The sequence below is a fragment of the Corvus brachyrhynchos genome, unplaced genomic scaffold (genome assembly GCF_000691975.1).
Source record: "Corvus brachyrhynchos isolate BGI_N302 unplaced genomic scaffold, ASM69197v1 scaffold281, whole genome shotgun sequence".
Lineage (NCBI taxonomy): Eukaryota > Metazoa > Chordata > Aves > Passeriformes > Corvidae > Corvus > Corvus brachyrhynchos.
This window is the reverse complement of record NW_008236509.1, coordinates 859,519-886,837: the sequence shown is the minus strand read 5'-3', so window position 1 is coordinate 886,837 and position 27,319 is coordinate 859,519. Positions and strand designations below refer to the sequence as shown.

At 39.3% G+C, this 27,319-nt stretch overlaps 1 protein-coding gene across 2 annotated transcripts in view; it reads left to right on the top strand.

Annotated features, from left to right (window-relative positions):
• GALNT18 (polypeptide N-acetylgalactosaminyltransferase 18) overlaps positions 1-27,319 on the top strand; it is a 207,513-nt gene that overhangs the window by 850 nt on the left and 179,344 nt on the right. The window lies entirely within an intron of this gene.

Below are 27,319 nucleotides of genomic sequence, written 5' to 3'. Positions count from 1 at the left end.
GGCTCGGCGCCAAGACCTGCTTCCCATCGTGCTGTTGTTGTATTTTTTTTCTTTTTTTTTAAATTTCTATTTGTTATTTTTCAAAATGGGCTGCTGCGAGTGGAATTCTTGTTCTCTTCCCCCTTTAAGCCTGACTCTGCTAATCCGTGCTGAGTCTCTGTGTTCCTTGGGGTGATGAAGCTTTTCCCTTAGTGCTGCTGTATTGCCGGGAGCCTCTTGGGATTATAACTGGGGCAATCTCTTTGTGTAATGCCTTTTAATTTGATCTCCTTTTAATGGGTGCTCTGGGAGAAGGGTTGAAGTGGGCAAACAGTGGGAGAGAATAAGATTATTTCCTGTGAGTTTGGGATTTTACATGACTTTTGCTTTACTGAGGGATCTTCAGTGTCTTCCTTTATATTTTCATCATCTGCATGGCATTATAGTGTCACTCTCTCAGCCTGCCAAGTGAATTGGATGGTAAGGAGGCTTGAGGGTAGGTGAGAGCCTGTACAAAATCTAGAGGGTCCATCTTTCTCTGCTTCTGCATAACCTCCACTGAATGCTCAAACCCCAGTTAGTCTCTCCTAAATCTGAAAAAGAAGAGTAGACCATGTGGTGAAGGACACCTATCACCACTGCAAAAAATCTTGCTCACTTCCAGCTGTGACCAACTGGTCGTCTGGGAATATGAAGCCAGTGGAGAGAGCAGGGTGGGTAATCCCTTACGAGCTGGGCTTACCTGCTGGTCAATACACATGACTTTGTAGTGCTATTAAAACCCAGCTACTTTGCTTTGACTTGTGTTAATATCTTTTTAAATATGGCATATCATCATTCATTTTGTATATAGACTCTTTTCTCAGGTAGTCTTGTCATCTTGCTTAAAGGAGTAAAATGCTGCTTTTTTATAATGTTTTTTCCCCTTTCTTCCCTGGAGAATGGGTTATAGCAGCTTCTCTAAGTTTTAAGTTCTATCATGCAGACCTTAAGTTTTTCTTGATTCCTGAAATGGATTTTTAAAAGGAAATGTATTCTTGTCTGTGTGCCAGTGGAGTGCACTGTGGAAGCATATATGAAGGCAGGGATTTTTCAAAAGGCTCTGGCTAAGAGTGAGATACACGAAGTTAATTGACTTCCCTTATGAGGCTGGAGCATAACTCCTTCAGGTTTGTTGGTGTGAAACTCAAACAGCCTTGTTTCTTTTCAAGGAAACTAACCACATTGGTGCCTTTGGTAAGTAGTCCTCAGAGTAGCAGAGGAAAGGTACACTTAAACCAGGAGAGAGTATAACATGGATTAGAGCAAAAGCTTTTTTTTTTTTTTTTTTTTTTTGGTGACTATCCATAAGCCAAACAAGATGGTTTTTTCCTTAAACAGTGCTCGTTTTAAAGTTGAAGAGGGTCTTTCAAAATTAACTAAGTGAACAGTTTGGTGATAAATACTAAAATAGTAGGGGTAAAAAAAAGCTTTACAAGCTTCTCATGCCTTATTGAAACTACTTAGTCTTAAAGAAATAAAATAAAAATCACAGATCCTTAGCTCAAAGTGGATTTTCTGTACTTTTATTTGCCAAATAATTATAATGGGGGTTCTCACAGAAATTCCCGTGGCAGATACTGCAGAATAGGATGTTACCTTAATCAGATTTTGCTTAGAATTATGAGATGCTGTGAATTCTGGGTCAGGGCACAAAACTCACTGGAGTTACTGAAAGAAATATCCCAAGCTTGATTGGGTTTGATTTGAACTTGAAGGTCAGCTTTAAGAAATTACACATTTGAGAGTTCTTGCCAGAAACTGAGTAAACCAGCTGCTGTAATGGTTCTAGACATGGTTATAAGGGTTATCTGTAGCTTGCTAATAAACTTTTTCCTTGGACCACTTCTTTTTGGTGTTGGAGAGAGGTCTCAATAGCTCAGATGTTCTGCAGTGCTGAACAGGCATGAAATTAGCACGGGTAATAGAATTACATTCCATAGGCTATCCTGCAAATGCCAGAGAGCTTTAGCTGCTGCATTTTACACATGGGATTGCGCTAATATTTCATTTTAATTTGCTTTCTCATTGAATTGTTTGATTAGATGCCATCTGGGAATTCCTTTAGCATATAAATTGCAACCTTGTAATATTTTATCAAGTGTCCTAGAAATGAGACGCGCCTTCATATAAAACCCCTTTTAAAGTATGTATTTTTAAAAAGACATTTTCATGGCAAGAAAAGCGTCAGACTGAAAAGAGATTTCCAGGTAAGAGAGGTTCAGAGGGAATCAAAGCCTGCATGCCTTGTGTTTGGAAAGAACGGTATGGACAGGGAAATCCCAGGCCACAGAAAGAAGAATCTTGCGGAGCTAAAGCTCAATGCTGAAACTTGAGCTGTCTGAAGCCTGGGAATCCTGAATTCTTGGCTTGTGGCCAGACACAGCTCACAACACGGTTTTGGTGAAATGACTTTACCTTTTTGCAATGATAACGACTTGCAGGATTTTCTGTGGCAGTGTGTTGTGGCATTGTGATGTTAATTACGTCTGAGTGCTCCCCAGCATTCAGTACCAAGGAGATTCTCCTCCCCTCCAGCCCAAATCTTCAGTCGGAGGCACATGCCCCATGCTAGCGGGCAGCCCACTGAGAGAAACTTTTAGTTCCCACCTCCTTTTGAGTTTGCAAACAGGATGGTGTCTTTTTTGAGATTAATTGTGTGTATGTGTTTGAAAGAAACTGAGTAAAAGACCAGATGGGTAGCTTGATGCAAAGTGCAGCCCTTCCATGCCTGACAAAGGTGTGTGGCACATGGACTGTGTAGTAGCACTGAGCTTTATTCCCAGAAAGTATGCTTTAGAGGGCTAAGGTTAACGAGTGTCAAATGAGAGAAAAAACTGTGTTCTGTTGAGTTCCCAAGCACCAAACTGGCTCAAAACCCCCCAAACACTCTCACTTTATTAAAAACAATTCAAGAGTGCTTCAGACAGATCATGACTTATCCTTCATCTTAATAATGCATCATGCATTGGCTCTGACACCAAAAACTTGCCCTAAGTCATATGTGCAGTTGGAAGATCAGGTGAGTGGGCAGGCTGCTCTCAATCTGATACGTAGTTTGTATCAGTGACAATGTGAAAAAAACTAGCAGAAAGGGAGGAATGTATTGGTTTCTGTAGCCTCACTTTAGGCCATCATAGCCCATAGTTTCATTTTCCTTGAAAAGCTAAGCTGTGATTAAACCCATATCACTCAAAACACCTCTGCACATCATCCTGTCTGTCTTATTATGCAATGTCATTTTAGTATTTTTCAGCCTTCCTAGTTTTAATCAGATGATGTTTGTGTTCCAGAATTATCTTAAAAGATTATAGGCTATGAAATCTATGTCATGAACTTGCTTCTTGCCCCTGCCCCATTCTTCCTCTCAACCCCTTGGACCTAGACAGAATTACTAAACAGTTAAGACAAAGACTAGATCTAAATTGAAGTTGTAGCACACAGTTCATTTCTGGACTAGCTGAATTCTTAGTTGAGGTCGATGGATGGTTACTAAGACATCTGTGTCCAGCTGGGATTTTGGTCATCCATCCTTGCAACCTGCTGCATCCTGATCTTATCAGTGGAATATCAGACACTGTGTGGACTTGCTTGGGAAAATTTGTGAGAGAAGAGTTGTTTACATTATCTTTCATTCTCCTGCTTAGAATGATTTGCTGTGTGGATTTACTTGAGCTAATATTAGCTACCCACAGTTGGATATCTGATCACCCTCTGTGGTCAGCTGGGGCACAGGGAGGTCTCCAGTGTGTGATTCACTCAGTACCTGTGTCAGGTGTTAGGGTGAATTTATTTGCTTTCAGAAACTGCGTATTTTGAGCTTGGGAGCTAGGTCAAGCCACATTCTTCATTTTAGCCTGGGAAAGGTTTGAGTAAGTAAACGTTGTGTTTGTTATTTACCCTTTATTTCTTGATCTCAAACAAAGAAGAATGTCTTCTGTCTTTTGCAGCCTGGCTAACTAACCCTAGCTGGGTTCTGTAAAGTCAGCTCAATAGGATTCAAATGGCCACTCCACCATGTCTCTTACTCCTGAGTTACTTTCCTTTTGGGAATAATTAATGACTAAATCCCCCCAGCTTATTTCCCTCAAGCTCAAAAGCAATTAGGCATGTTTATCACTCACTGCAGCATATTTATTCTACTGAGAAACAAATGAGCACCAGGCAGCAGCCCTGGGAGCACTCAGCTCTTGCTCCACTGCAGAAGGCTCTGTATTCCCTGTCTCTGTGCAAGCAGAGAGATCTGCTGTCCCAATGTAGCTAATTGCAATGGAAGCAACTCCTTGCAGATGTAAGACAGGCGGGATTAATCCCATTATTTTTTCTCTATAGGCTGTGACTTCTCAAGTCATTCTAGATGGCTGCATGTCAGTGCAGATTAATTGGAATTTAACTTTCATGTTCTGCCATGCTTAGGGATGAGTGCACTAAAGAAACCTTAATACAGTTATTTCAACTGGAAGACTTAATTTGCTGTAAATTTTCAAGCAATACTGGAGGTGCAGGTATTTCAAGGACAATCTACTGAAGACTTAATGTTGTTGATTATGTTGACTACAACTCGATAGTATATTATTACTATTATTAAAATTAACCTTTTTGTGCTTTTAATATCTTTAGCTCCCTTCTAGTTATATTCTTGGTGCCTCTTCCACTGAGGATTTATGTCACTGGGGTTAGGATGCAGTGGGCAAAACTGAGGAGTGGTAGTTTGGCCTTATTAAGGTAACTGGATTTCATTACTGGATATTGAATGATTCCTTTCCATGATTAAAGTTGTTTTCTTCAGAATGAGGTTTCTGGGGTTTTTTTTATTTTCCATTTTCCTGATTGCTCTGTTTCTTCGGGTGTATACAATGGGAATGGCATGACAGATTTATTTGAGATTGGTTCTTTTGAGAGAAAGAAGAAAAGTTTTATTTGGCTACTGAGTGAGAGTGAATGATAGCTTTGTAGTTGGGAAGGGAATTGACCTGGATTCCGTTTCCTTCAATCATGACAATTTCTGTAGTTCACATGAAAGTCTTCAACAGAAGGTTAAAAAAATGAATCAGGAGCAGAGCTGTGACTTCCATGCCCTCCACAACTTCCCTCATTGCTAAGCTAGAAAAGTTTGCCTTTTTCTCTGAAAAAGTTCATTTTTGTTGACATATGTTATCTCTGCACAATGGCACAGCCTCAGTGGAAGGAGGGGGGTTTTTAGTGCAGTGTTTGAGCAGATGATGTATGGGCTGAGCAGAGATGGAGAGAGCTGTTCTGCTTCAGGTCCTGCACTCAGTGCTTCATTTGTGCCACTCAGGTGTCACTTTGGGCAATGTTGCTTAGGCTGGCACAAGCAGCCTGCAGCTGTGCAGGAGTTCCAGCTGAGGTCTTTCCTGCCAGCTTGTTATGCCTACTTTAGTACTAACTAGTGATTTTTATCTGTATGACCAGAATAGAGGTAAATACATCTGAAATGAAACATAAAGCAAGACCTATGCACAGCTGCTGGGAATTGTGTGTAATGTGTGGGATCAGCTTGGTCCTGGGCTCTCGCTCTCTCATGGCATCTCGTGAGGCAGATTTTGCCTTTCTCCACCTGACACTGCTCCCCTGCCTGTGACAATACACAGAAGCAGTTTACTGAAATTCTGCGTTCAACAGAAAGGTCCTGTCATCAGTGTTACACTGTGAAAGTGTACATAAGCTGTGGTGAGATGGGATAGGCTGATATTACCCCTCTGGATGGTAGAGACATGATGTGTAAAGAAAATCTGTGGTGTTTTAAAAAAGCTCAGATTTGGCTCAGATCTTGAGACAGCGGTGGCAGTTGTGAAGAGGGCTTAGGGCTTAGCTGCCTCCTGAGGGTGATGGGGGATCCTTGCTTGTCATTGGAACAGCCCAGGAACTCGATCATCAGCTATTAATGTATGGAGTGTGGAAAGGGACACAATGGGACATGAATCTTCTGTAGCTGGTTAATGGCTGTCCTCTTTTCTTGCAGCCATAAGATTATGTTGTCAGCCACACTTGGCCTGGAGATCAGACCCTGGGCACTGTGGTGTCTTAGGAGTGTCCCTGAGTCCAGAGCAGTGAAGGAATTTACTGGTCCACAATTAACAAAACTAATGAAGTTTAATTTCTGTCTAATGCAAAAGTGAAAACTACGTATTGTGAAAACTAACTTCATTCCTCTGAGGCAAATCCTTCTTCATTCATCTGCTGTATTGTTTTCCTTTAACCATCTCTGGAGGTATCTTTCTGTGCTGCCCTTGGCCTTCCAGTGCTCTCTGTAGCCTCTTGAGAAACTGCAGGGCTCCTTCATTTTAGTAACTTGATAAACAGCTCAGTAACAAGCTGTTGGATTAGTGTGGACAAATACTCTGGACAGACACTGAAATTCTCAGGTATGTGAAACTTAATGCTTTGACTTCATGCTGCTCTTATCTACACCTGAATCTATTCTCCAGTTGTGCAATGCAGGTGTGTTCTCTCTGCAACAACATTTTGTTCCTGTTTTCTCCACAAATTTTCCCTGCTCAACTGGTGTTTTGTAACTAAGGTGCTGTTTTTAACCTGATATCCTCCGTTTTCTGAGGGAAAGGCAGAGATGTTTAGGAGCTGAAACTGTGATGGTCATTATTACAGCTCTCCAGCATCTCTTTACTTGGCTTTGAAAATTAACAAACAAGAATATTCCAATTTCTGTTTTAGAATATGAAGGTGGAAGGTCCAAGCTGCTACTTTGAAGTGCTCTGCCTTTAAAATGTCAATTTGTCTTCTCAAGTCTGTGAGGGATTCTTACTATATTCGCTACTTAGATTGTGTTTTAAACACATGAGATTTTTAAAATGTCTTATTTCTATGACAACAGCGCTGTGGCAGCTGGCAGGAATCCCAGCTGTCCTGTGATCAGTGCCATATGAATGTGTAGTGCAGCCCCTGACTCGGAGACCTTCATTTCCATGGATGAGGTCTGCAGGAGCAGGGCAGAGGAGGGGGATAGAGAGAACTGATATGGCCCCATTTTTAGAGACTGTTAGTGGCAGCTTTGACTGGTTGCTGGAGTTGCTCACAAGAATCAGACCCAAGGTCCATTCTCTCACAGGGAGAGCCCAGGGAGTGTGTGAGTCCTGCAGCAGCCAAGTGGTGGTGGGGTGCAGCAGCCACATCTGTTGTCCACTGACACAAATTTGAGGCTGACATGAACCCTGAAGTATGAGATTAGAGAGCTCTCCCAACATGCATGTTATAATTAGCACATCCTAAATACTACATAATTGCCTAAATCTCTGCTTGTATACTGAAAATTCAGGAGCTCAGTGACCTTCTGTTAGTAATGTCAGTAGGGGTGTGGAAATCCTGTTGTAGTTTTGGTTTTGACATTTCCTATCTCCTAAATCAAGCACTGTATTTTAAATGTGAATGTTTGAATTTTCCTTTTATTAGAGCTGTCACAGGTGATCTCTGAGAATATAGGATTTCTGTAAGCAGCTTTCTGAAGAGTATAAGAAAAAGTATTTCTGGGTTTTTTTTTCTTCATAGATAAATGATCATTCTAGTCTTCATTTTAGGGAGATAATATAGATTTTTAGACTTCCTCATATGTAATCTGAATCTAGCTAAAGATCTCTTTCATGAATCATCCAACTAATGCAGAGAATTACCTGTCCCTGCTTTCATGGTGGATTCAAATTCCTTTGAAGCTTTTCTTTCTGCGTCAAGTCATGACTTGCCAGAGGCTTTGCAAGAAGATTTGGCATGCTGGAGGTAAAAGTAAAACTGTCAGATAAACTTTTCAAGCACTGCAGACTCAGTGAGTCTGTACTCATCCATTACAGGATTATCATTGCAATGAAATTATGGTTGGAGAAAACGTCTTTTGGGATTTCTCTGTGCACAGAATAAAAAGGGCTTGCAGAACTGAGCACAGAATCATTTTTAAAATAACATTGTTGTATGTATTTTTTTTTCTCTGAGATATTTATAATTTTGCCAGCTGTATATGGAATGATCATATTATGTCAGCCTTTCCCTCTTCTACTTGTGCTAACAGGAATATTTTAAGTTGTTCAAGCAAAGGGTGTGGGAGTAGTATGCTGTAATTTCTGTGGAATTTCTGATTAGAAAACGTGTTCACATTTAACAGTTTGGAGGACGAGGAGGGTCAAGGAGGAGAAAAGTACAGCAAAAGCTACAGTCTGCACAAGAATACCTGAATGTTTTATCTTTTTTTAGCTGATATGAAATTGCAGTTATTGAGTGGAAACTATGGAGTCTCCACTGGTGTTAGTGAAACTGGTGCTAGTGAGTTTCCATGGAGTGGAAAGAGGCGATGCACCATTTTTGATTCTCTTCTGAAAGCCTGTTGCTTTCCTGTCGCATCAAAACCAGTTTCACATCTGGTAGATTGCTACAAATATTTGCTTGTTAATTAACCCCAAATCTAGCATTCAAAAACTGAAGACTTCAATCTATTTGATTTAGTTTATATGGATCTTTTAAAACATGTGTAGCACCTTTAATGAAGTAAGAAATATTTTTTTTGCATACAGTCAGACTATCATAAGCAAAATACTGGGCCTGGAACCAAAATTGTGATGCTCTTGGTCTCCAATATTATAATTGTGTGTTGTTGTTGTTTTGATCCTGGTTTTTTAGAGTTAGAACTCTGTGACTTTACGACATGATGTCAGCCATAAAGGATTATGACATCATTAAACTTAGATGTAACTAAATGAGGTATTTCAAGCTTCTGTTTAGCTAATGTTTTCATGTGCCTGTAAAGCTGTACAAGTTTAAACTTAATTTAAAACTGTTAGACATAAGCCAAACTAACCAACAATAAAAAAAACCCAAACACAAGTTCCAAAGGGATGTGTAAAGCTGTACAGAATGGCAAGAAGACTGGTGAATTTAGGCACTAAAAGCAGCAAGAGCAGAAAAAGCTGTAACAAAGTGGCAACAGCAGACTCATGTTTGGATACATCATTCCCACTTGCTGCCATTGTAACAGGAATGCTTTTGGTATAGAAATAGTTAAATCCCATTGATTTATTGTTATACTTCCTAAAAGTGCAATTCCATCGACACCCATGAGTTTTCAGCACAGCTTATGTCTTTCTTACATAAAAAGACATAAAATTTGTTTAAAGCACCTTCACAGTGCTGATTCTACTACTCTCATTTAAGTACTGAGATAAAATTTTGCATGCAGATGAATATAGAAATATTAAATATATCTAAAATATTTTCTATATGAAATCTCTCTATAAAAATATGGTTAAGCTAAGGATCCATATGTCTTGTCTGGAAGGTAGGAAGGGGCTTCACCGTTGGTTGACAGGGGCTTACATGTAAGAGTCTGTAAATGGTAGTGCAAGCACCAAAGCAAGAGCTTGGTTAGAGCACGTGGGAGTGTGTTTGCAAAATATCTCAGTGTGGTGGCAGCAGGAGACTGAAAGCGCAAGGATGGAAGTATTGCCTGAGGTGTGTTGGAATCAGGTTTTCAGACTGTTGTCAGTGCTGTCTGCAGTAACTGAGTAATAGCTGGTGGCTAGGCTGATCCCTGCCCATTTTGTCTCTTTTCCTGGATGATTGCAGATGCAGGTGGAATACTGGGCCCCAGAGTGAATGGGGAGCCACACTATTGATTTCTTGTTAGAAGTAAGCAGAGGTAAAAGCTTTTTATGTGGCAACTGCCAGCTCTAGAGGATAGGATTTTAATCACTCTGCTCTGGATTCTTTTTTTCTTAATTAAGCTGCTCTTGGAGAATTTCTAAATTTATGACAGAGTAAAATTCCTTATTATGAGGAAACCTGGAGATTTGAAAACAACGTAAAAGGAAATTCAGTGTTGCAACGTGGGAAACATTCCTTAGCTCGTTGCATAACATGTCAATATGTTTTTGTCTGCTTGACAATATGTAGGAAATGCCTTTGATTTTGTGAAATTGCATGTAATTTCTCAGCATTTCTTTTGATTCTATTGATTAAAGCTTTTCTCCCTGCCTAGAGACATTAAATAGCAAACCATCTACTAAAAGTGGATTGATAACATTCCCGAAAATTAACATTTGAAAAAAAATTTTAGTCTAAATATATTTCAGACTGTTTCTGTTTGTGTTCTGAGATGAAGAGGAAAACAAAAGCTTCTGTTTTAGTCTGGCAAAAGGTTGCAATACCTGATGAAATACCGGTATTGTCTTCACACTATGGGGAGAGAGATGTTGACCATGGCAAAAAAGCAGAGAGGTACCAGGAGATGTGGTGTAAAAGTGTCATTGCAAACACTGTCCCATGTGGCTGCATGTTTACCACCTGTATCTCTTTTCCAGGGATTGATGGATAATCAGCCACTCAGCCCAAGGTATGCTGTGTGTGGCTGTCAGCAGGGAAATACCCTGATTGCAGTCACTAACTCTATGGGTAAGTGTAGGTTATAGAGAAATCCCCAAGCCCCAGGTTTTGCTAAAACAATGAGGTGGTAAATATAACACTGGGGTGATCATGGAGAGTGATATTTTTTTGATTCTGCTTAGTTTTACTCACCAATGTCTTTCTGATTATGGTTTCTTACAAAGAGGTTTGTGTGAGCAGCTTTTGGGCTGTGAGTGGCTGTCCTGAAGCTGAGAACATGCTCGCAGGAATAAGAACTCTCCGTATGTTTGAAGTGTTGGGTCAACCACAGGGAATATTTCTTGGCAGGTTGAGAGAAAAAGCTTGTGCATTTAACCTGGTGGCTGGTTTTGCCAGGTAAGAATGCCGTGTAACTTAAAAAATTTGTTTATCTGTCTTAGGAAAAGAAGGAACAGAGAAAAAGAGTTACTCAATGCTCTCTGTGTAGGCACAGATTCAGTGGAAGATAATTCTGTATATTTGCTTCTCCAGCAACTGGATTATCATTCTAACTGTCCAGTTAAGACAGACTTTTAAGTAATAAAGTAATCTCTGAAGGCACTGTGCATTTATACCCTTTCTGTTACTAAAAAACAAGATACACGGGTTTTATTTGAAAGTGAGAACAAGGAAGTCCTGGCAGTGGCTGTTCTGTCACAAGATTTTTCCTTACATTAAAAACCTTGAGATACTGACAGATATTAAATGATTTTTTTGGACTGCATTCTTCCCACAGAAAGAATGTAACACAGAGCCCCTGGATTGAGTTCTCAGTGTGATTCTACGCAAAGTTTTTGCTCTAAAATCCTGTCTCCATTGGACTCACATAAATTGCTGTTGTGGCCATGCTGCAGTAGCTCATACATCTGAGGAGCTGTGGGGCTTGGGAGGGAGCAGAGTGATCTGTGCAGAGCAGTATAAAACACAGGGACTCACTTTCTCTGTCCCCTCTGCTGCCCCAGAATTCTGCCCTGGATTACCCACAGGCCAGGTCAGGATCATGTAGGGGAGCTTTTCCTTGCCTCACATCTGTGGAGTCACTTCTTTCTAATCACCAGGTACACCACTGGGTCTGAAGCATGAAGAAGGGAAGGGAAAGAAGAATCAAAGTATTCACAAGTGTAAAAGATTATGTAATTATTATAGGAGTGACATAAAATACTGTGTAAAATTACAGGCAATGGCAAATATTAAGCAATGCTGTCTGTCTATTTTTAAAACTCGTGCTGAGCTAGCCCCCAGGCAGCCAGACTGTTCTTTGTGCTGGTGTGTGCCGTGGCATTGTCTGGCTGTTGTCACAATGAACGGGGTGCAGGGAATGGGAGTGGTTTAGCCACAATGACAACTTGTGACAGTGCAAGGTGTGACAGGAAAAAAAATGAGAAAACCACAATGTAGGATGTAGCAGTTTAGCTTTGCTACATTCAGCTAAGAGAAAAGGGTAATTTTACTTTCAAAAATATTTTTAATGTATTTCTTTTACTCTCTGTTCAATGTTTATGGTACACATTTATTAAGAGTGATTTTGAGTTTGCCTTTCTGCTGTTTGATGAGAACAGATGTTATTTTCTCCCAACTTCTTGACACCTGGAACTGTCAAAATTCCCCATGCTCATTCAATTATCATCGAACAAGCAGGATTTATTCCAGCAATTTACCTAGAAGGACCAATTCAACACAAGATACCCTTTTCACGGATATTAAAATACACTTAAGAAGTCCTGTTTGTTTCATTGGAATGAGTAGCTGTCTTTTAAATAACAAAAATAAAAATGCAATTTTATGAAGTCACCTCAGACAGCAGGAGTAACACTGGGAGTAGATGGCCCTGGCTGAAGGAATTTACACATTTGCATTTCACATCTTTCAGTTCTAGTATCTTAAGGGGAAGTCTTGCACCCCCCTTAAGTGGACAAACATAATTTTCCTACAGGTGACTATTGTGATTGATATTTGAGACCTGAACATGGTGTTTTGGTCACATTCCTTTGCCCAGCACTGAGCAGGATGTGTGTTTTCAAGTCATCTCATGTCTAGCAGTGTTTTTGTTTTAACTTGCCTTTGCAGCTCCAAACCCAAAATGTGAACTAAAATGTGTTGACTAGAGATACAGAGGAGGTTGCAGTCAAGCAATTAGGATTTGGTTGAAAATTTAAATAGTTTAAACCACTGCAGCAGTGCCATGTGGCAGGATGGGCTCAAGGGCCAGTGAAGAGCATGATGACCCCCCCCCCCCCCTTCCCCCCCCCCCGTTAATTAACTTAATTAATGTCTTCTGTTTTCTAGGAGTGGGTTTTTTCCCCCCTCCTTTACTAACCTTACTATTTAAACCTTGTGCCACCTGTGTTGTAATAAGTTAGGATTTTTCAGTTGGTGGACTTTGGAAACTTATAGATAAAAGTAGTTAGGAAAAGGTAAGTTAGGCTATGGGATGTCTGTTACAAATATGCAGGAGTTTCCCATCCCATGCTGCCTATCTCTTTGAAAGAGGTTTTTGAAAATTAAGTATCTGCTGAAAAGGTCTGTGCTAAACTCTGTAAGCAGCCAGATTTCCGTGAATACTTAGAATACAAAATAGCATAAGGGGGAATGAGAATTCATTTTTCTCTAGCAACTTGATCCACTTCACTAAAAAAGCATGGAAGGTAAGGTTAGTCTCCTTGTGTTCATGTTATAACTTGTTTTCCAGAAATGTGGAAGCAGCCAGTTGTCCAATATGCCTCCTTTCTACTTCCTCAAGAATGCCATTCTTTGAATGCCTCAGTCTTGGAGCCCCATATAGCCTTGTAACAAAGGCTCCAAGGTCTGAATGTGAGTTGTTTCCAGTTGTTCAGTGTTTTCAACTTCTTGAATGACTTTGTTTGTTGATATATATGTTTTAAATTGGCTCCTGATTATAGGTTTGGTTTTTTTTGGATTATGACCTGTTTTAGCTACTGCCTCTTACCTGACCCAAAAAGTGCAGTACGATCATTAGACAGTGTGAGTAAAAACCTTCACATTAGAAATGATGACAAAACACGTGGCTGCAACAGGAGCAGAATTTCAGTAAAATGTTTTCTAAAAACTTGTAAGTCCCATTTCTATAGGTCTCTTAGATATGTTTTGAATTTTTTTTTCTATAAGTTATTTTGGAGCCTCCACTGCTTAATCTCCTTTAATGTGTGTTACCTTTCCAAGAAAAAAAAATTAAATTGCTTGAGGCATACCTCAGAATTTTCCCACAGGGAACTGGAGGTAAAATACCAGGTAATAGAAATTCTGAGGAATTCACACAATACATTTCGGTTATTATGTAATTGCTTAAAATTATTACCAGTAGTGTTGGCATTAAAAGGAGGAATCAGATACCTACTGGGTTGTCTAATAAGCTTTCTATTTTTTTACTTCTGAATCTGAATGATTAAGAAAGCAATCCATCTACCTTTCTAATAACTTTGGAATCTCACAGTCAAATTGACGTAATCAGAGGTTAAAAATGTTGGAAATAACTATATCCATAAAAGTCTCCTCCAGGTAGTAGAGGGAGACACTGTAGGTACTCTCTTGTGCTAGTTGAAAAGCTGCATTTATTAATATTTATTGTCAGACAGTGTGCATAGGAAAGAACACTCACCTGCTCCTAGTAATTTCCTGAATATTGCAAAATTTCAAAAGCACTTGCATTAACCCCAGAACTAAGTCCAAAGGAAAACTGCCATTATCTGCTCTTGTGCTCAGTGATCTGGTTTATTTAATCATGTCCTAGGTCCTTTCTAAGCTTTTGGGAGGAATTCCTGAGCAGAAATGGGAATATTCATTCTGCTAACGTGACTGTAACATCCTGGTGTGAGCTGCGGCGTGTTTCCTTTTCCATCAGCTAAACTGAATTCTGATTGCAGATGGGTGAGAAACTGGGACACAGCAAAATTCGCAGCAGTATTAGTAAATGAGACAGAAAGTGTACTTTGCTATTTCCAGATATTGTGCAGAAGATCATCTGAGCTGCCTGCCCATTTTGCTCAGCTTGATGGGATCACATGGGCTTTCAAAGGTTGTGACCAGGAAGTACAGCAGCTGTTGGAATCCAGCATCTCTGGGAATGGGCCAGTGAAACATTGAGCTGGGTCTTCACCACTCCAGTCTTAGTTTCAGGAGCCAGCTGTCCCATTTGCAAGGATCAGGGAGTGTAAAAATAAGTGAAAACTCGATGGAAAATTACCAGGTTGCAGGTGCACACTTGCAGAGCTTGGGAGCCTTAGTCAGTGGAAAGGGGTGTGCTTTTGACAGGTTTTGGGCTTAATTATGACGAGCTTGGAAATGTCAAAATATACACCATCCCAATGAGACAGATAAAGTTTCACTGTTTGAGTTCAGGGAGGATAATTTCTGTCACTATATGAAGATATTTCCTGTTTACTCAGCATGTGTGGTATCCTCCTATAAGAAATAAGCATTTTACAGCTGAGGGTGGCATTTTTGCATTCTTTAGAGCACTGACTTCACCACTTCAGTTAGCCAGTTGATTTTTACACAATCACCTGCCCTTCTACAGGAACCTGAACTTGAAAACAAATTATCAGTAATGTTTTTTGCCACTGAGCAGCAGAAGGTAAGAGTGTCAGTAAGACCTGCTGATGGCCAAGCTGCAGTTAAGAATTTTAGTATATTATTGCCTGACATCTGTGTTTTCTAATATTTCTTAAATAAAAGTCAGCTTTACAAGACATAAGATATTCTCAGTGTAGTGAGCACTGTCTTCATTCTGTATTAAGGTGCAAATACAGGCCCCTGAGCCAGTCTGGAGGGGAATTATAACACCTATGTGGATTTGCAGTTCTTAGTTTGCAGATTTCCATTTGGACCTCCACAGCTGTTGCAGCAGGATCATTATTGCTAATGGGATGATCAGGTACAGGAAAGACGAGTGTCTGCTGAAAGCCTGCCTGTTGGAAGCTGGGATCCAGAGTCATTCTTACAATGAATGGTCCTGCCTCCTTTGGATAGTTGGTGGCTGTTCTACCAGCAGGTGGGGATGATTTTTCTTCTATTCTGGCACAGGTGACACGTTGAGCTTGCTGAGCTGATTAATAGCCCTAAACAAAAGCTTCAGTGTTTACTCTTCTAGAAGGAGGCTTGTCAAATTCAATCAGTCATTATATTTACATGGCAAATGGTTTTTGGGATATATTGTAATCAGCCTCTGTATGAATATTTTCCTGAAACAAAGCACAGAAACTTGACAGTGTTTGGGGCCCTCTGCAATAAATAGAATGGCTAAAAGAATGTTTGCAGCAGGAAGATAAATGTTGCTACATTTTTAATAAGTGCATTTTTTTCTTCCATAATGGAAATTCTTTTGCTGTTTTTGTTGGGAATCTTCTTTGTCAGAGGACATACTTATCTCCTCTTGTTTAGGCTCAATTTATATGCTAACTGCTTTGGTAAAATGCCAGGTGACCTTGTGACAATTTTGTACACATTTGGACTGGGGCCCTTGTGGTGTTTGTTTCTGTCACTAGTTAGGGTAAAGTTCCTTTTCTTGCTTTGCACTGCACAGGGAATACTACCTTATACTTCTAAATTCGTAAAGAAGAAATAAAGATGTGCAGGAAAGGCGCTGTGTTTCTTTTGGGGAACAGATTTTTATGGTGCAGAGGTAGTTTCAATCCAGCTTTTTGAAACTGTGTGCTGTTTCAAGGCAGAGCAGGCACATTTGCAGGGTTACCATGTCCTGTTCAGAAAGAAAAAATTAAAATTGTGCAGTTTGGCCTAGCAAGGGAAACTCAGATAGTCCATCAGTTTTTGGTACTGTCAGCTCTGTACTTTGTATTACCTTGGCAAAATTTCAGCTAGCAGGCTTTTGTAGACTTATGGATTGTCTTGACAATGACTGAAACTTGTAAAAAAATCTTATTTCATTTGGTGACTACAGAATGGTTGCTTTGTAAAGCATATATTTTCTGTGGTTTTCTGTAATGTAATTTAGTGCTGTAGCAAATGTTTTATACCTTGTTAGGAGAACTTCCCCAAAGGAAGTCTGAAAGTTCACTGTAGAGGCACCAAAGCCATTAAGAATTGTAGCAGGACTATACATGAACAAGAATTCCTGCTCATTATGGTGAACTGATACTTTCACCGTAAAACCCATTTTAATTCATGCGTTAGTAAGAACTGTCTAGCAACTTAGTAACAGAAGGCAATTGTTTTTCTTGTAAAATTTCACTTTCATGAAATTCTTTACACATATATTACAAAAAAGCCCCCAAACAACCAAACCAAACCCCCAACCAGTGTAACAATTCTGCTAGGTAAATAGGAATATATTGTAAATTACTACAAGCTTGAAACACAACACTGTAAGGAACTGCAGTTTAAAAATTCTTGATTTTAGCATTAGTTTGATAGAATAATGACAGATATGAGGGATATAAGTAGAAATTCTTAGGTGTGAATACACAACCTCTGAAACCCTACATTTGCCAATTTTTTAAGGAATGTCTGATCTTAATGTATATTATTGATTGGTTTTCCAATCCAGAAGCTCTGCTTAATTATTAATACATCTCTCTCCAGGAATCTCCAGTTTCTAATGTGTGTTTAAAAGCTAAACCTCTTCCCTTCCTCCCCCTGCCTCTGAGAGCCCTAAAACACTGACCCTTCCTTGTGCCTTTGCCTGACTAAGCTGGTGTTTACTCAGAGCTGCAGTACACCCTATAGAAGAGCTGGGTTGCCATTTACTCTGTTAATATCTTAATTTCATTAAGCTTGTGCTAATGGCCTCAACACTTCCCTTCTAATGGAACATTTCGAGCTATTGATTCTTCTGCTCACTTTATTGTATGCCTTAAGGTACAAACAAAGTCAGGGGGCTCAGCTCTTTGTTCTGCAGATATACTCCAGAAGTGCTTCTGTACAGTTCAGAAAAAGCCTTCCAAATCAAGCTGCCCACCCCTAAGTCTCACTGAGTTTTAGGTGCTTGGGTATTTTAATAAACAGGCTTTACTGAGACAGGAGTTCAGTTAATGGAAATGCACATTCTGTGCATCCATCTCCTCTTCCACACACAGATTTTCCCATAATGACTGTCTAGAATAGAAGCATCCAAGATTTGCATGTTTGATTTTTCTGATCTTGAGAATGTATGCTGCCTTAGATTAACATCCCAACTGTCTTCTAGAAGTTACTTAATTGTTTTTTTTTTTTTCCCCTTGTATTGGAGCTGCAGGTTTTCCAGACAAAATATTGTTATTTTTTGAATTGCATAGTACTTTCTCTTTCCTTAATCCTAATGACTCCTGCAATCCTACTGGCTTGGCCAGTAAAGCCCTAGTCAGCATGAGTGACACTAGGATAATCTGTTTCACTATGCACTTTGATAGAAATTAATTCCACTCTGACCCTGTTGTTTTTCCAGACCAATCTGTAGCCTGTTCCTTGACCAATTTTTGAAAGCTATGGCTAGAGCAGTTACTGTTGAGTTTTTGTGAATACAGAAAAGCCCAAGTGGTTTATTCTGTGTATTACAGATTGTTGTGAAGGTGTAGTATTTTCCTCTTGCAAGTTTGTTTCTTGTTTTCCTCAGTCTTATAAGAGTAAGAAAATGTGTGTGCAGAACATTAAAATTTATTATGGCAGTCCAATTGATGAGTTCAGCATATCCCTGTGTGCCAGTTAAGATGGAGAGGGCAAATGTTAGTTATTCACCTTGGGAAAAATGTATTTATTCCCTTGCAAAAATGTCCAAGGTAAACTTTGAAAAACATTTTTCTGAAATCACCATCTTAAGGGAGAATTTCAGTGCAGCCTTTCTGTATTTTTATTTACTTGTGCAGCTGAGAGGAAGAAGGGGGAAACAAAACCTCCCCACAAATGTATTTGTACAACAAAATAGAGAAAAACATATACTAGAAGCTTGCTTTCTTCCTACTACATTTACTGAATCAATAGTTCTACCGTGATAACTTTTAGAATTTTGCCTGAGGTTTTTCAGTTGATCACAACTTAAGGGAAAAAATAAACCCACACCAAATCCACAAACCTGGACAAGAGTCTGCTCCTTCCTTTGACTTGATGAAGAGCAGGATTTATTTTAAAAGCTATGCTTAGCCTGGGCTTGACTTCTGAACTGAACTCCTCCTGCCTTGAATGCGTGTGCTCGGGTCGTTGTTCGTATCTTGGGAGCAGTGCAGAGAGCAGTGTTCCGGGCAGGACATGCATTTAACATTTCCCCTTTTACTGCTTGTGTGCAGGAGGTTCATGAGGATTTGCTGTTGCAGGCAAGTGTCGAATTAAGAACATCAGTAAGCAAACTGAGTAATTCTCTCAATTTCTATATCTTATGGTGTTGTCCAGAAAGAGGAAAGAGGAAGATGAGGAAGTCACAGTGTTGCAGAGGGTCTCCTGTTCCTCTGTAGTCTCTTACATTTCTTCCTGAAAGTTTCTGGAAAAGGGAAAGGGACTGAAACCTGCCTTAGAGCAAAGTTTTGTAATAATACTCCAGTGACAATTAAATGTACTCGTGTCTTTTGCTAATTCCTTGCACAAGTCTGCTGAATGCTGCCCTAAATGGTTGGATTTTGCATGAAAGCATAGAAGATGGAAAAAAGTAATAGAAATGTCAAGAAATCATTTATTGTTTTCAAAGAAACAAAAAAGAAAAACCAAGACCTTGATTTTTAAAGTAAATGTATTCTTAAACTTAACTGTTTCAAATTAATTCTAATACCATTTTGATTGGCAGTTTAGGTGACTTTGTGTCTCAATAACATTTAAATATTTTGTTTCACTTGGGTAACTACCTTGCATGATAATTTTTAAATTGCTCATTTAAAATCAGTGCTTTACAGGAATTCTTCTGAAGCAGCAACAGTCTTTCTTCTGCAGAATGAAAGGGAGCAGAGCCATGCACAAAGTGCATAATTTTAAAAAAGATGTTCATAGGTCTAGTGTGAGCTCTGCTTATCTTTCTTCCTGCTCAGAGATGCCTTTGTTCATAATAGAAAAGGACTCTGCACTGTATTAATGTTTTGCCTTAAACCTTGAGCAGCACTCTGGCTTTCACTTCCTTTCCCTATTGTGACCATTACAGAGAGTGGGAGAAGGATTTATCTGATGGAAAGTTTGTGTCAAGGCTCCCTGTAAGGGAAGAGGCTCAACTCAACCCAGTCTAGAAGCCTTTACATTTCTCCATGAAAGCACCTGCTTCTCTCCACAAACGGTAGAGGGACTGAAGCTTAATAACCCTCATGCAGATCCCTGCTGTAAAAGGAGCTTCAGCTGACTCACCCACATGTAGATATCCACTTTGTGAGTGTTTACTGCCAGAGGAGATCAACCCCACTTTAAAGGTTTGTCAGACTAAATCTCTTGAAATCAATAGATTTAATTATGTGACTGACGTTGGCCAGTTTTAAGATATGTCTTTCAGCAAGCAAAAAAAGCTTGTTTTTTCTTCTCTGCTAAACCAATATTTTGTTGTGTCTCATGTTAGACATTAGCTCCTCTTATGAGGTGCTGTAGCCCTTTTAGTTTGGCTGGATCAGCCATTTATAAAGTGTACTGCACAATAAATGCAGTCCCAAGATGTTTATCTCAGTATTTTAGCATGAATATCATTGTCTGTTGTATTTGTGAATATATATATCTATAAATATATTGACATACTGGCTCTTTGTTCTGGTTGCAACTATAATAATCCCCTATTTCACTGGTGGTTAAATCTTCATTGTATTGAGCCTTTTACTTGGGATACTCAGGCCCATTTAAATAAAACAGTAGACTTAGCATGTGTTGTGCACAGCAATGCTGCAGAGTCTCAGCCAGAAACCAATACATAAGACAGGATGCTAGTAAGCAAACAAGGTGTTTCTATGCAGACTGGAGATACTAATTTATATATACAAACTCAGGAAATTATTTCTGCTGCCATCTGGGAATTTTGAGCGACAAGCTATTATGAGTACTAAAAACCAATTTATAGTAATGATTCAGTTCTAGCTTTTCCTTTAGGCTGCTGCTTCCACTGGGGACTGGGAATATGAGACTGGGTTCTTTTGTTTTGTGCAGATTTCAGTGCAGCATCACACAGATAACACATCATGTGTGAGGCACAACTTCTCACTTTTTTCCTTTTTCTTCTTTATCCTAAAGTATTACAGTAGTGCCAGGGTCACCCCAGCATGCTCTGTTACAAGCTTGCAGTTAAGTTACAGCTTACCTTAAAAAAAATCCCAGTATTATAAAGAAGCAGTCATGGACAGGAAGGATTTGTTGTGTTTTGTCCTTTATTGTGGAAGTTACAAGAACAGGAAGGTTTTTCCCTGTGGTACAGCAGGACCTGCTGCACTTTCTGGCTTGGAGCTGAAGGACACTTCCCAAAGCAAGGGGATAATTTCTCCTGGTGAAGAAATTACCTTCTCTGATAGGATGGGAAAAGTGAAAATGGAAAGCACAAGGGACTGAGACCCTTGGCTTCAGTGGGAAGTGGATGCTGGCTGTTATGGGTACCCTCGGTGCAATTTGGGTGGTTGCCAGCCTCTGTTTATATAATGGGAAAAGGAAGCCACACACTCTGAAAACAATTTAATTAGACTTAGGTCTCAGGGGCTACTGGTCTGGTGGCTTTCACAAACACTAAAGCATTTATTCATTCCATTAAAAAGTGAAAGCAGGTGTTGCAGTGGGGATCCTGCAACACGCATATATCAAACCAGGAGTCCCGTGGAAAGGAAATATATATGGACAGACAGATTCTTGCTAGCTGTTTCAGAGATGTTTATTTCTCCAGCCGCATGGCCGGGGCTGTGCTCAGGAACTGTTCCAGTCACGGGCCCAAGGGTCCTTCTGCCCGCGCAGGGAACACAAACCAACCCATGGGAACGAGGCTGAGCAGGGGCAGGGAAACCCCGTGTCTGTGCCCTCAGGGCCCCTCTCCCAGGGCTACACGGCAGGGGAGGGACCCCCACAAGCAGGGAAAATAATAAAAATGGGAGGAAAAAGAATACTTTTAAATGCTGCCAGTTAGAAGGAATTTGTAATGTAAAGATTATGGAACGTGTTGATTTTTAAAGGCTTTATCTAAAGTCCAAGATGTGTAAAAAAAAAAAAAAAAAAAAAGTTGAAGTATGAAGTGTTTCACGGGTAACCTGAACCTCTCTTCAGGTTGTTTTAATATTTTGTGTGTCATCCCTTACCCACTGGAGATCCAAAAGGGCATTTGTTGTTCAAGCCAGTGCCATATGCCAGCATTTGAATGTGCGTATTGGTTTTTAAGGAGGATAACCCCCCACAAAACAAAGGTGAACTAGAAGCAACTGATGCCCTGTGATAGCATAGTTTAAAACTCTCTAAATAGTCTCCAGCTCTCTTGAGATCAAATGAAAAACAAATTTCTTCCTACATAGCTGAGGACACGTTCTGCTCAGTGTAGGTCGTACCAAAGGCTGTGCTGCTCTGGACTAACCAGACCTGCCCTCATCTGGACATCCAGCTTTGCCTTGTGCTGTACCAGCCCCTTCAGAGCCAGTTTGGGCTTCTCTGTGCTGGGTTTAAATACTCGTTTAAAATCAGTACAGTCCGGGAGGGGTGGTTCTGGTAGCCACAGTGCTAGGCTGCAATTTAGAAAGCCTGGGTTTAATGCAGTTCCATAGATATATATCTGTTTTTCATCAGCAGACAAAACAACCTAATGAGCTGTACTGGGTAATGACAAGATGAATATAAATAGCCCTGTGCTTTAGAATAACATCATGTTATGCACAGTTGCCAACTGGTTGTCACAACTTGTTACCTGCCTTGGCAATGTCACACTATGGGTTTGGATGTGTTTATGACAGGAGAGAGTCTGAAGGTCATGCAGGTCTCACCTCAGTGCTTTTTTTATTAAATACTTACCTTTCATATTTTTATTCTTATTTCCCTGAGGATACCTTTTAAAGTTTTTTTCTGTGTCAAATTAATTTTATTCAGTATATTTATTTACTTCTAGAATGGCTAGGCATAAAAAGGGAAGATTCAAGACAAAAAAAAAAAAAGAAAGCAAGCAGCAGATTCTGGCACATGGTGCACCTTGAAGTTAAATGGACACAATTTGGGGCATCAGGCAAATTAAAGCTGGTTGGTTCCATCCACTTAGTTCTGGTTGCATATAAAGAGTTAAACAGTTGCTGCTCATTATATGTAAGATACTAATTAGGGTGCTTAAACTGTGTGTGAAACAACATATGGTATGTGAAATCATAAAGGAGATTTTTCGGGTCATAGGATTCATTCATTATTTGATAAGAATATTTAATTTATTGACATCACAAAATGAATTAATTCAAATTAATTTTTAGACTCTTTTATGAGCTTTTTATATGTGGCCACAGAGCAGGTGATTGCCATCAAAAGTTCAGTCTAAAATTTTTGTGAGTTTGCAGCCTTTGACATTTTTTTTCTTCAGCAGAGAATTAGTTCAGTTCATGGTGTCCCAAACTCTTAATGCCATTAGATCCGTCATGACGGTTAGGAATGAACCATATTGTTTAAATTCTACTTTTGATAAGGAGCATTTGTTGAATTTCTTGGTTTGGCAGAGCTGGAGGAGCACAGGCTCTTTCTGAGCTCTGGGTGGAAGAAAGTGGTAGTGAAAGGTTTTTAGTCCAGAAATATATTATGCCCTTTGCATATGGCATTAAGGAAGAATAGCCACTCTTCACCTATGTGGCCATACATGACAGAATAAAATTGTCCCAAAATGTGACAGGGAGTCCTGAGAGTATTCTGATACAAGTAAACAGTTTGTGTTAAGAAATTAATCTGCACAGTTGGGGCTTTTCTAGGAAAATCTTATTGAATTGCCAAATTTGGGTAGACATTTGAAGGCAACAGCTATTTCTGGTTAGTTTGAGACTGGCAACTGCAGTTGTCTGAGACTTTCCAAGAGCTGCTTATCACAAAGTGTTTTACCTTCTGCCAGCCATAAAAGTTGTTATTGAAATGAAAGATGTTACCAAGATTCATCAGGAGATTTACAGGGCTCTGACTTTATTGAATTTCTCACCTCAGACAGACAATGACCAATGTACTGACCTTGTCTCGTGGAATTTTCTGTAGATTAATGTCTTCTGCACTTTTCCTCCTTCTTTTGTTCTTCACCCTTCCAGTAAGTCCTGCTGGCTAACTGTCAATGCCTGGAGATATTCATGGATGATAAGCCCTTGAGATTTCTATCCCAGCAACACTTGAAAAACAAGTACAAATTCTGAGTTTCCAACTGATGTTCAAATATAATGAATGCTCCTGTAGACAAAAAACAGCACTAGCTTGAAACCCCTGCCCTTTCCAGAGCCCTCACTTAATTAAACAAGCTACCTGCTTGCACCTGCAAGAAGGTGTGAACTAAGAAAATCAGGTTTATTTTGATGCTACAGTTTTGGCAAACTGTAAAATCAAATCCTTCCCATTTCCAGAACAGGCTTGGGAAGGATGTGGAATCTCTAAGGAAATAATTCAAAGCCTGAGAGATGTGAATATTTTTATGGTATTGATTATTAATGAAGTCAAGGGGAAGAAAGGTATGACTGTATATTTTTTTTTAAAGGAAATTTGTTTGCAAAATGTCACCATTATTCTTACTAACTGAATTGGCACTCTTCTTCTGGCAGCTAAGACTGTCTGCACAAAAATAAAACCTGGGTTCTAATCTTGCTTGTAATAAAACAAATGTCCCCAGTGAATGTCTGCCAGTATTTGGTGTTACTAGACTGCAAATCAGTTAAATCTCTACATGCTGCAATATCTAGATGAGTATCTAAGGCTCCAGGCTCTTACTTTAATAACAGCCAGGACTTAGCAAAGACAGTTTTCTTTGAGCCCTGAATTTTCCTGTCTTTGTACGTGGTCTTCTTACAGTCTGGTCTTGGAAATCTTGCAATTAAAGTATCACTATCCCCAAAGACTGATCTTTTAATTTGTAGTTTTAAAGCAGTCTCTTTTCATGAAGTAAAAGGAACTTGCATATAAATACGAGTACCTTTTGTATAACTGGGACGTTGTACAACACTAAACCTAACAAATGCTTCCTGTTGTATAGACTACATGAATATTTTATTTATGAACATTCAAAACAGAATGATCTTGAATTTATTAAGCAGTGAACAATTAAAAGAAATAATTGCAGGTTAAATGTAGGTGAAGTGATTTGAATTGTAAAGTAGAAGAAAGAAATTCAAGGTAGTATAAAGTTTGAGTTGAGGATCCCTTCCTGTCATATGCGCACATTGAAGTTGGGAGCATAAGTTCATGTTAAGTCACATGTAAATTAAGGCTGACATTATACTGTTCTGCCTGGTATCTCTGAATAATTAACAGGGGGGAAAAAAGAATTGTACAGTAGATCTTCAGTTTGGAATTCCCTAAATTTAAATATCTACTTCTGAATATATATGTTCCACTCAGTCTCCTTACAAATCCTCTTACATCTGGTCATCACCATGTAAAATTTGTGTTTTCACATAACCGTACTCTACAGCCAATAGAGTGAAACTCTCTTGAATTTAAATGCTTAGGAAATAATTTTGTTTCAGCTGGGAACCACAGAGTAAATCGAAGGGGGAAATTGGAAAATTAAGTTTTCTGTATTGTATAATATTAGTCCATGGAATTGTTCTAAATTTTCCTGTGAGTGCTGAGACTTGTTATTCAAAATATGTTAATGTATAGGTGTACACATATTTTTTCCATTGTGATGGCATCAGCTGGGACCTTTCTGGAAGCAACCCAGTGTGGTGGGGAAATGGATCTGAGATATGAGAGTCTGTCCCTGATGCAGCTCTGAAGTAGGGAATGGGAAGTCTCCGCTTCCTGCTTTGGGTAGTCAGGATTGAAACCTCCAGGACTAATCCATCTCTCAGTGGGAGATTTTTCTCAGCTGCAGTTCAGCTTCAAATCTTACTATATCAAAAGTAAACTCTGAATCTCAGCAAAAGAGTCTGGAAAGTGGAGCATCCTCCTCATCTTAGGGGACAGATCTGCTGTGGCAATTTGTGAAAAAGCTACAGTGAACAGAAGTGTAGCACATCACTCTTACTGCATCTGCTCTCCAGATTTTTTATATCAAACAATATTTTGTTTTAAAATGTCCCTGAATTCAGCCAGAATAATCTTTTTAAAATAAGGACAATTAAAGAATTAGGACTAGAGTAACTTCTGTACTGCAGTGCCAGTAGCTACTGACTTTTGTACTGCAACCAGGAGCTGCTGACAGCTGTAGTGTCAAACATTTTAGTGGTTCTTCATTCAAATTTATTTGAATTTTTTATTCAGTGAAAAATACTATTTCGGCCCTACAGTCAGTCTGGGGTGAAAACAACTTAAATTTGTGAGTATAAACAGTGTTTACAGGATAAACAAATACTCTATGAAACCATGTACAGTTATCGGTACCAACCCCATTATATGAAAGGTAGAAGAAGACAGATGCTCAGTATTTGAAAGAAATTTAACTTGCAAGACTCTGAGATTTGGGATTTGTTTTCTTTTTGTTGGTCAGAAAACAAACTGCAGGGTTTGCCTGTGAGAGTTATGGAAAGTTTATGACAAAAATATTCTGTAGGAATTAGCGCAGAGGCCTAGAACCAAATTTTAAAACCGTGATGTCTCGGATTAAAAGTGATCCCTTTTTCTGGTCTTGGTTTGCTACAAGAGAGTGTGTATTGGAGTTTGCCTGTGCTAGGAAGATGTATTTACTTTGTATTCAACCAACAATTGATTTCAAGATACAGATGGCTAAAGGACATGTTAATTCAGTGTTTTTTGTCAAAAATATGTACTGTACCTTTTTTTCAGGTCTCTCATTGAGTTTACTGAGATATTCTCGAGGGAAAATTACAAAATTGAGAAGACCTAGTGGTTCATTTCATGTAATTGGAATTTATTTAAGACTCTTCATTTCTTCAGGCAGCTCTGGTAGAGATGTAGCCTTTGGAAGGCATAATGCCTGTTAAATCACCAAGACTTCTGCTCCTTACAAATGAACACACTGGAGCTTTGAAAAGAGAACTGCTCTTTGAAACTGCTGAACAGTCTCATGTACAGGTTTTTCTGCTGCATGATCTCTGTACTCTGCTTAAATTACCTTTTAAAAGTTTTTAACTTATATTGAATTTCAGTCACTGAGAATTTTTATTCAAGAGTGAAAAAAATTCTTCTGCGTAGTTCAGCGAGTGCTGGATCAGATCTTAGATGTGTCAATTCTGCCACTGACTTCTAGGTTTGCTAGTTATTAGCTAGAAGAACTTTTAAGTACTTTGTAGGAAAGTGATAATTAGGAAAAAAAAGGTGGGAAACAATATTGTTTATAAATCAAATCTGTAACACCTTTGCAGTTGTCCCTGTGGTGAAGCAGATGTTTCAGCTTGTTGTGGTTTAGTTGTGGAGTTCTTTGAGGCAAACTGAGTTTTGATTTTTGGGAATGTTTGATTGCAGCAGTGACATTCATGGTGATGGGCAGCTCCTTTAACAGTCACATTGAAACTTTTGCAAGCACTGGCCTGACTAAAAAGCTCAGAGGAGGGCAAGAGCTGGAGCAGAGCAGAGGTCCAGTGCTCCCAAAGAGCAACTCTGTCTGATCTCCCTTCTGCCCTCCTGCACCTGTTTGCATTTTCATTTGCCAAAGTCCTTTGGTTTCAGTGATTAATGGGGTAGCTGCTCTGTGTAATTAGGACATCACATACGTATTTTTCTGGTGTTTTGATTTGAAATGTGCTAGTTAGGGAATTGTCAATATATTGCCTCTGATATCTTTTCAAATGCAAATTTAAATCTCGTACTTGTCTGCAGTAATTTGAAAAATAAAGTCAATATTTGACTTTTTCAAAAGTATTACCTCCTTTTCTTAATCTGTGTTGAAATTTGATGCAGTTGTTCTCTTAGTGCAGGTTTTCAATTTCGAACTAAAAAA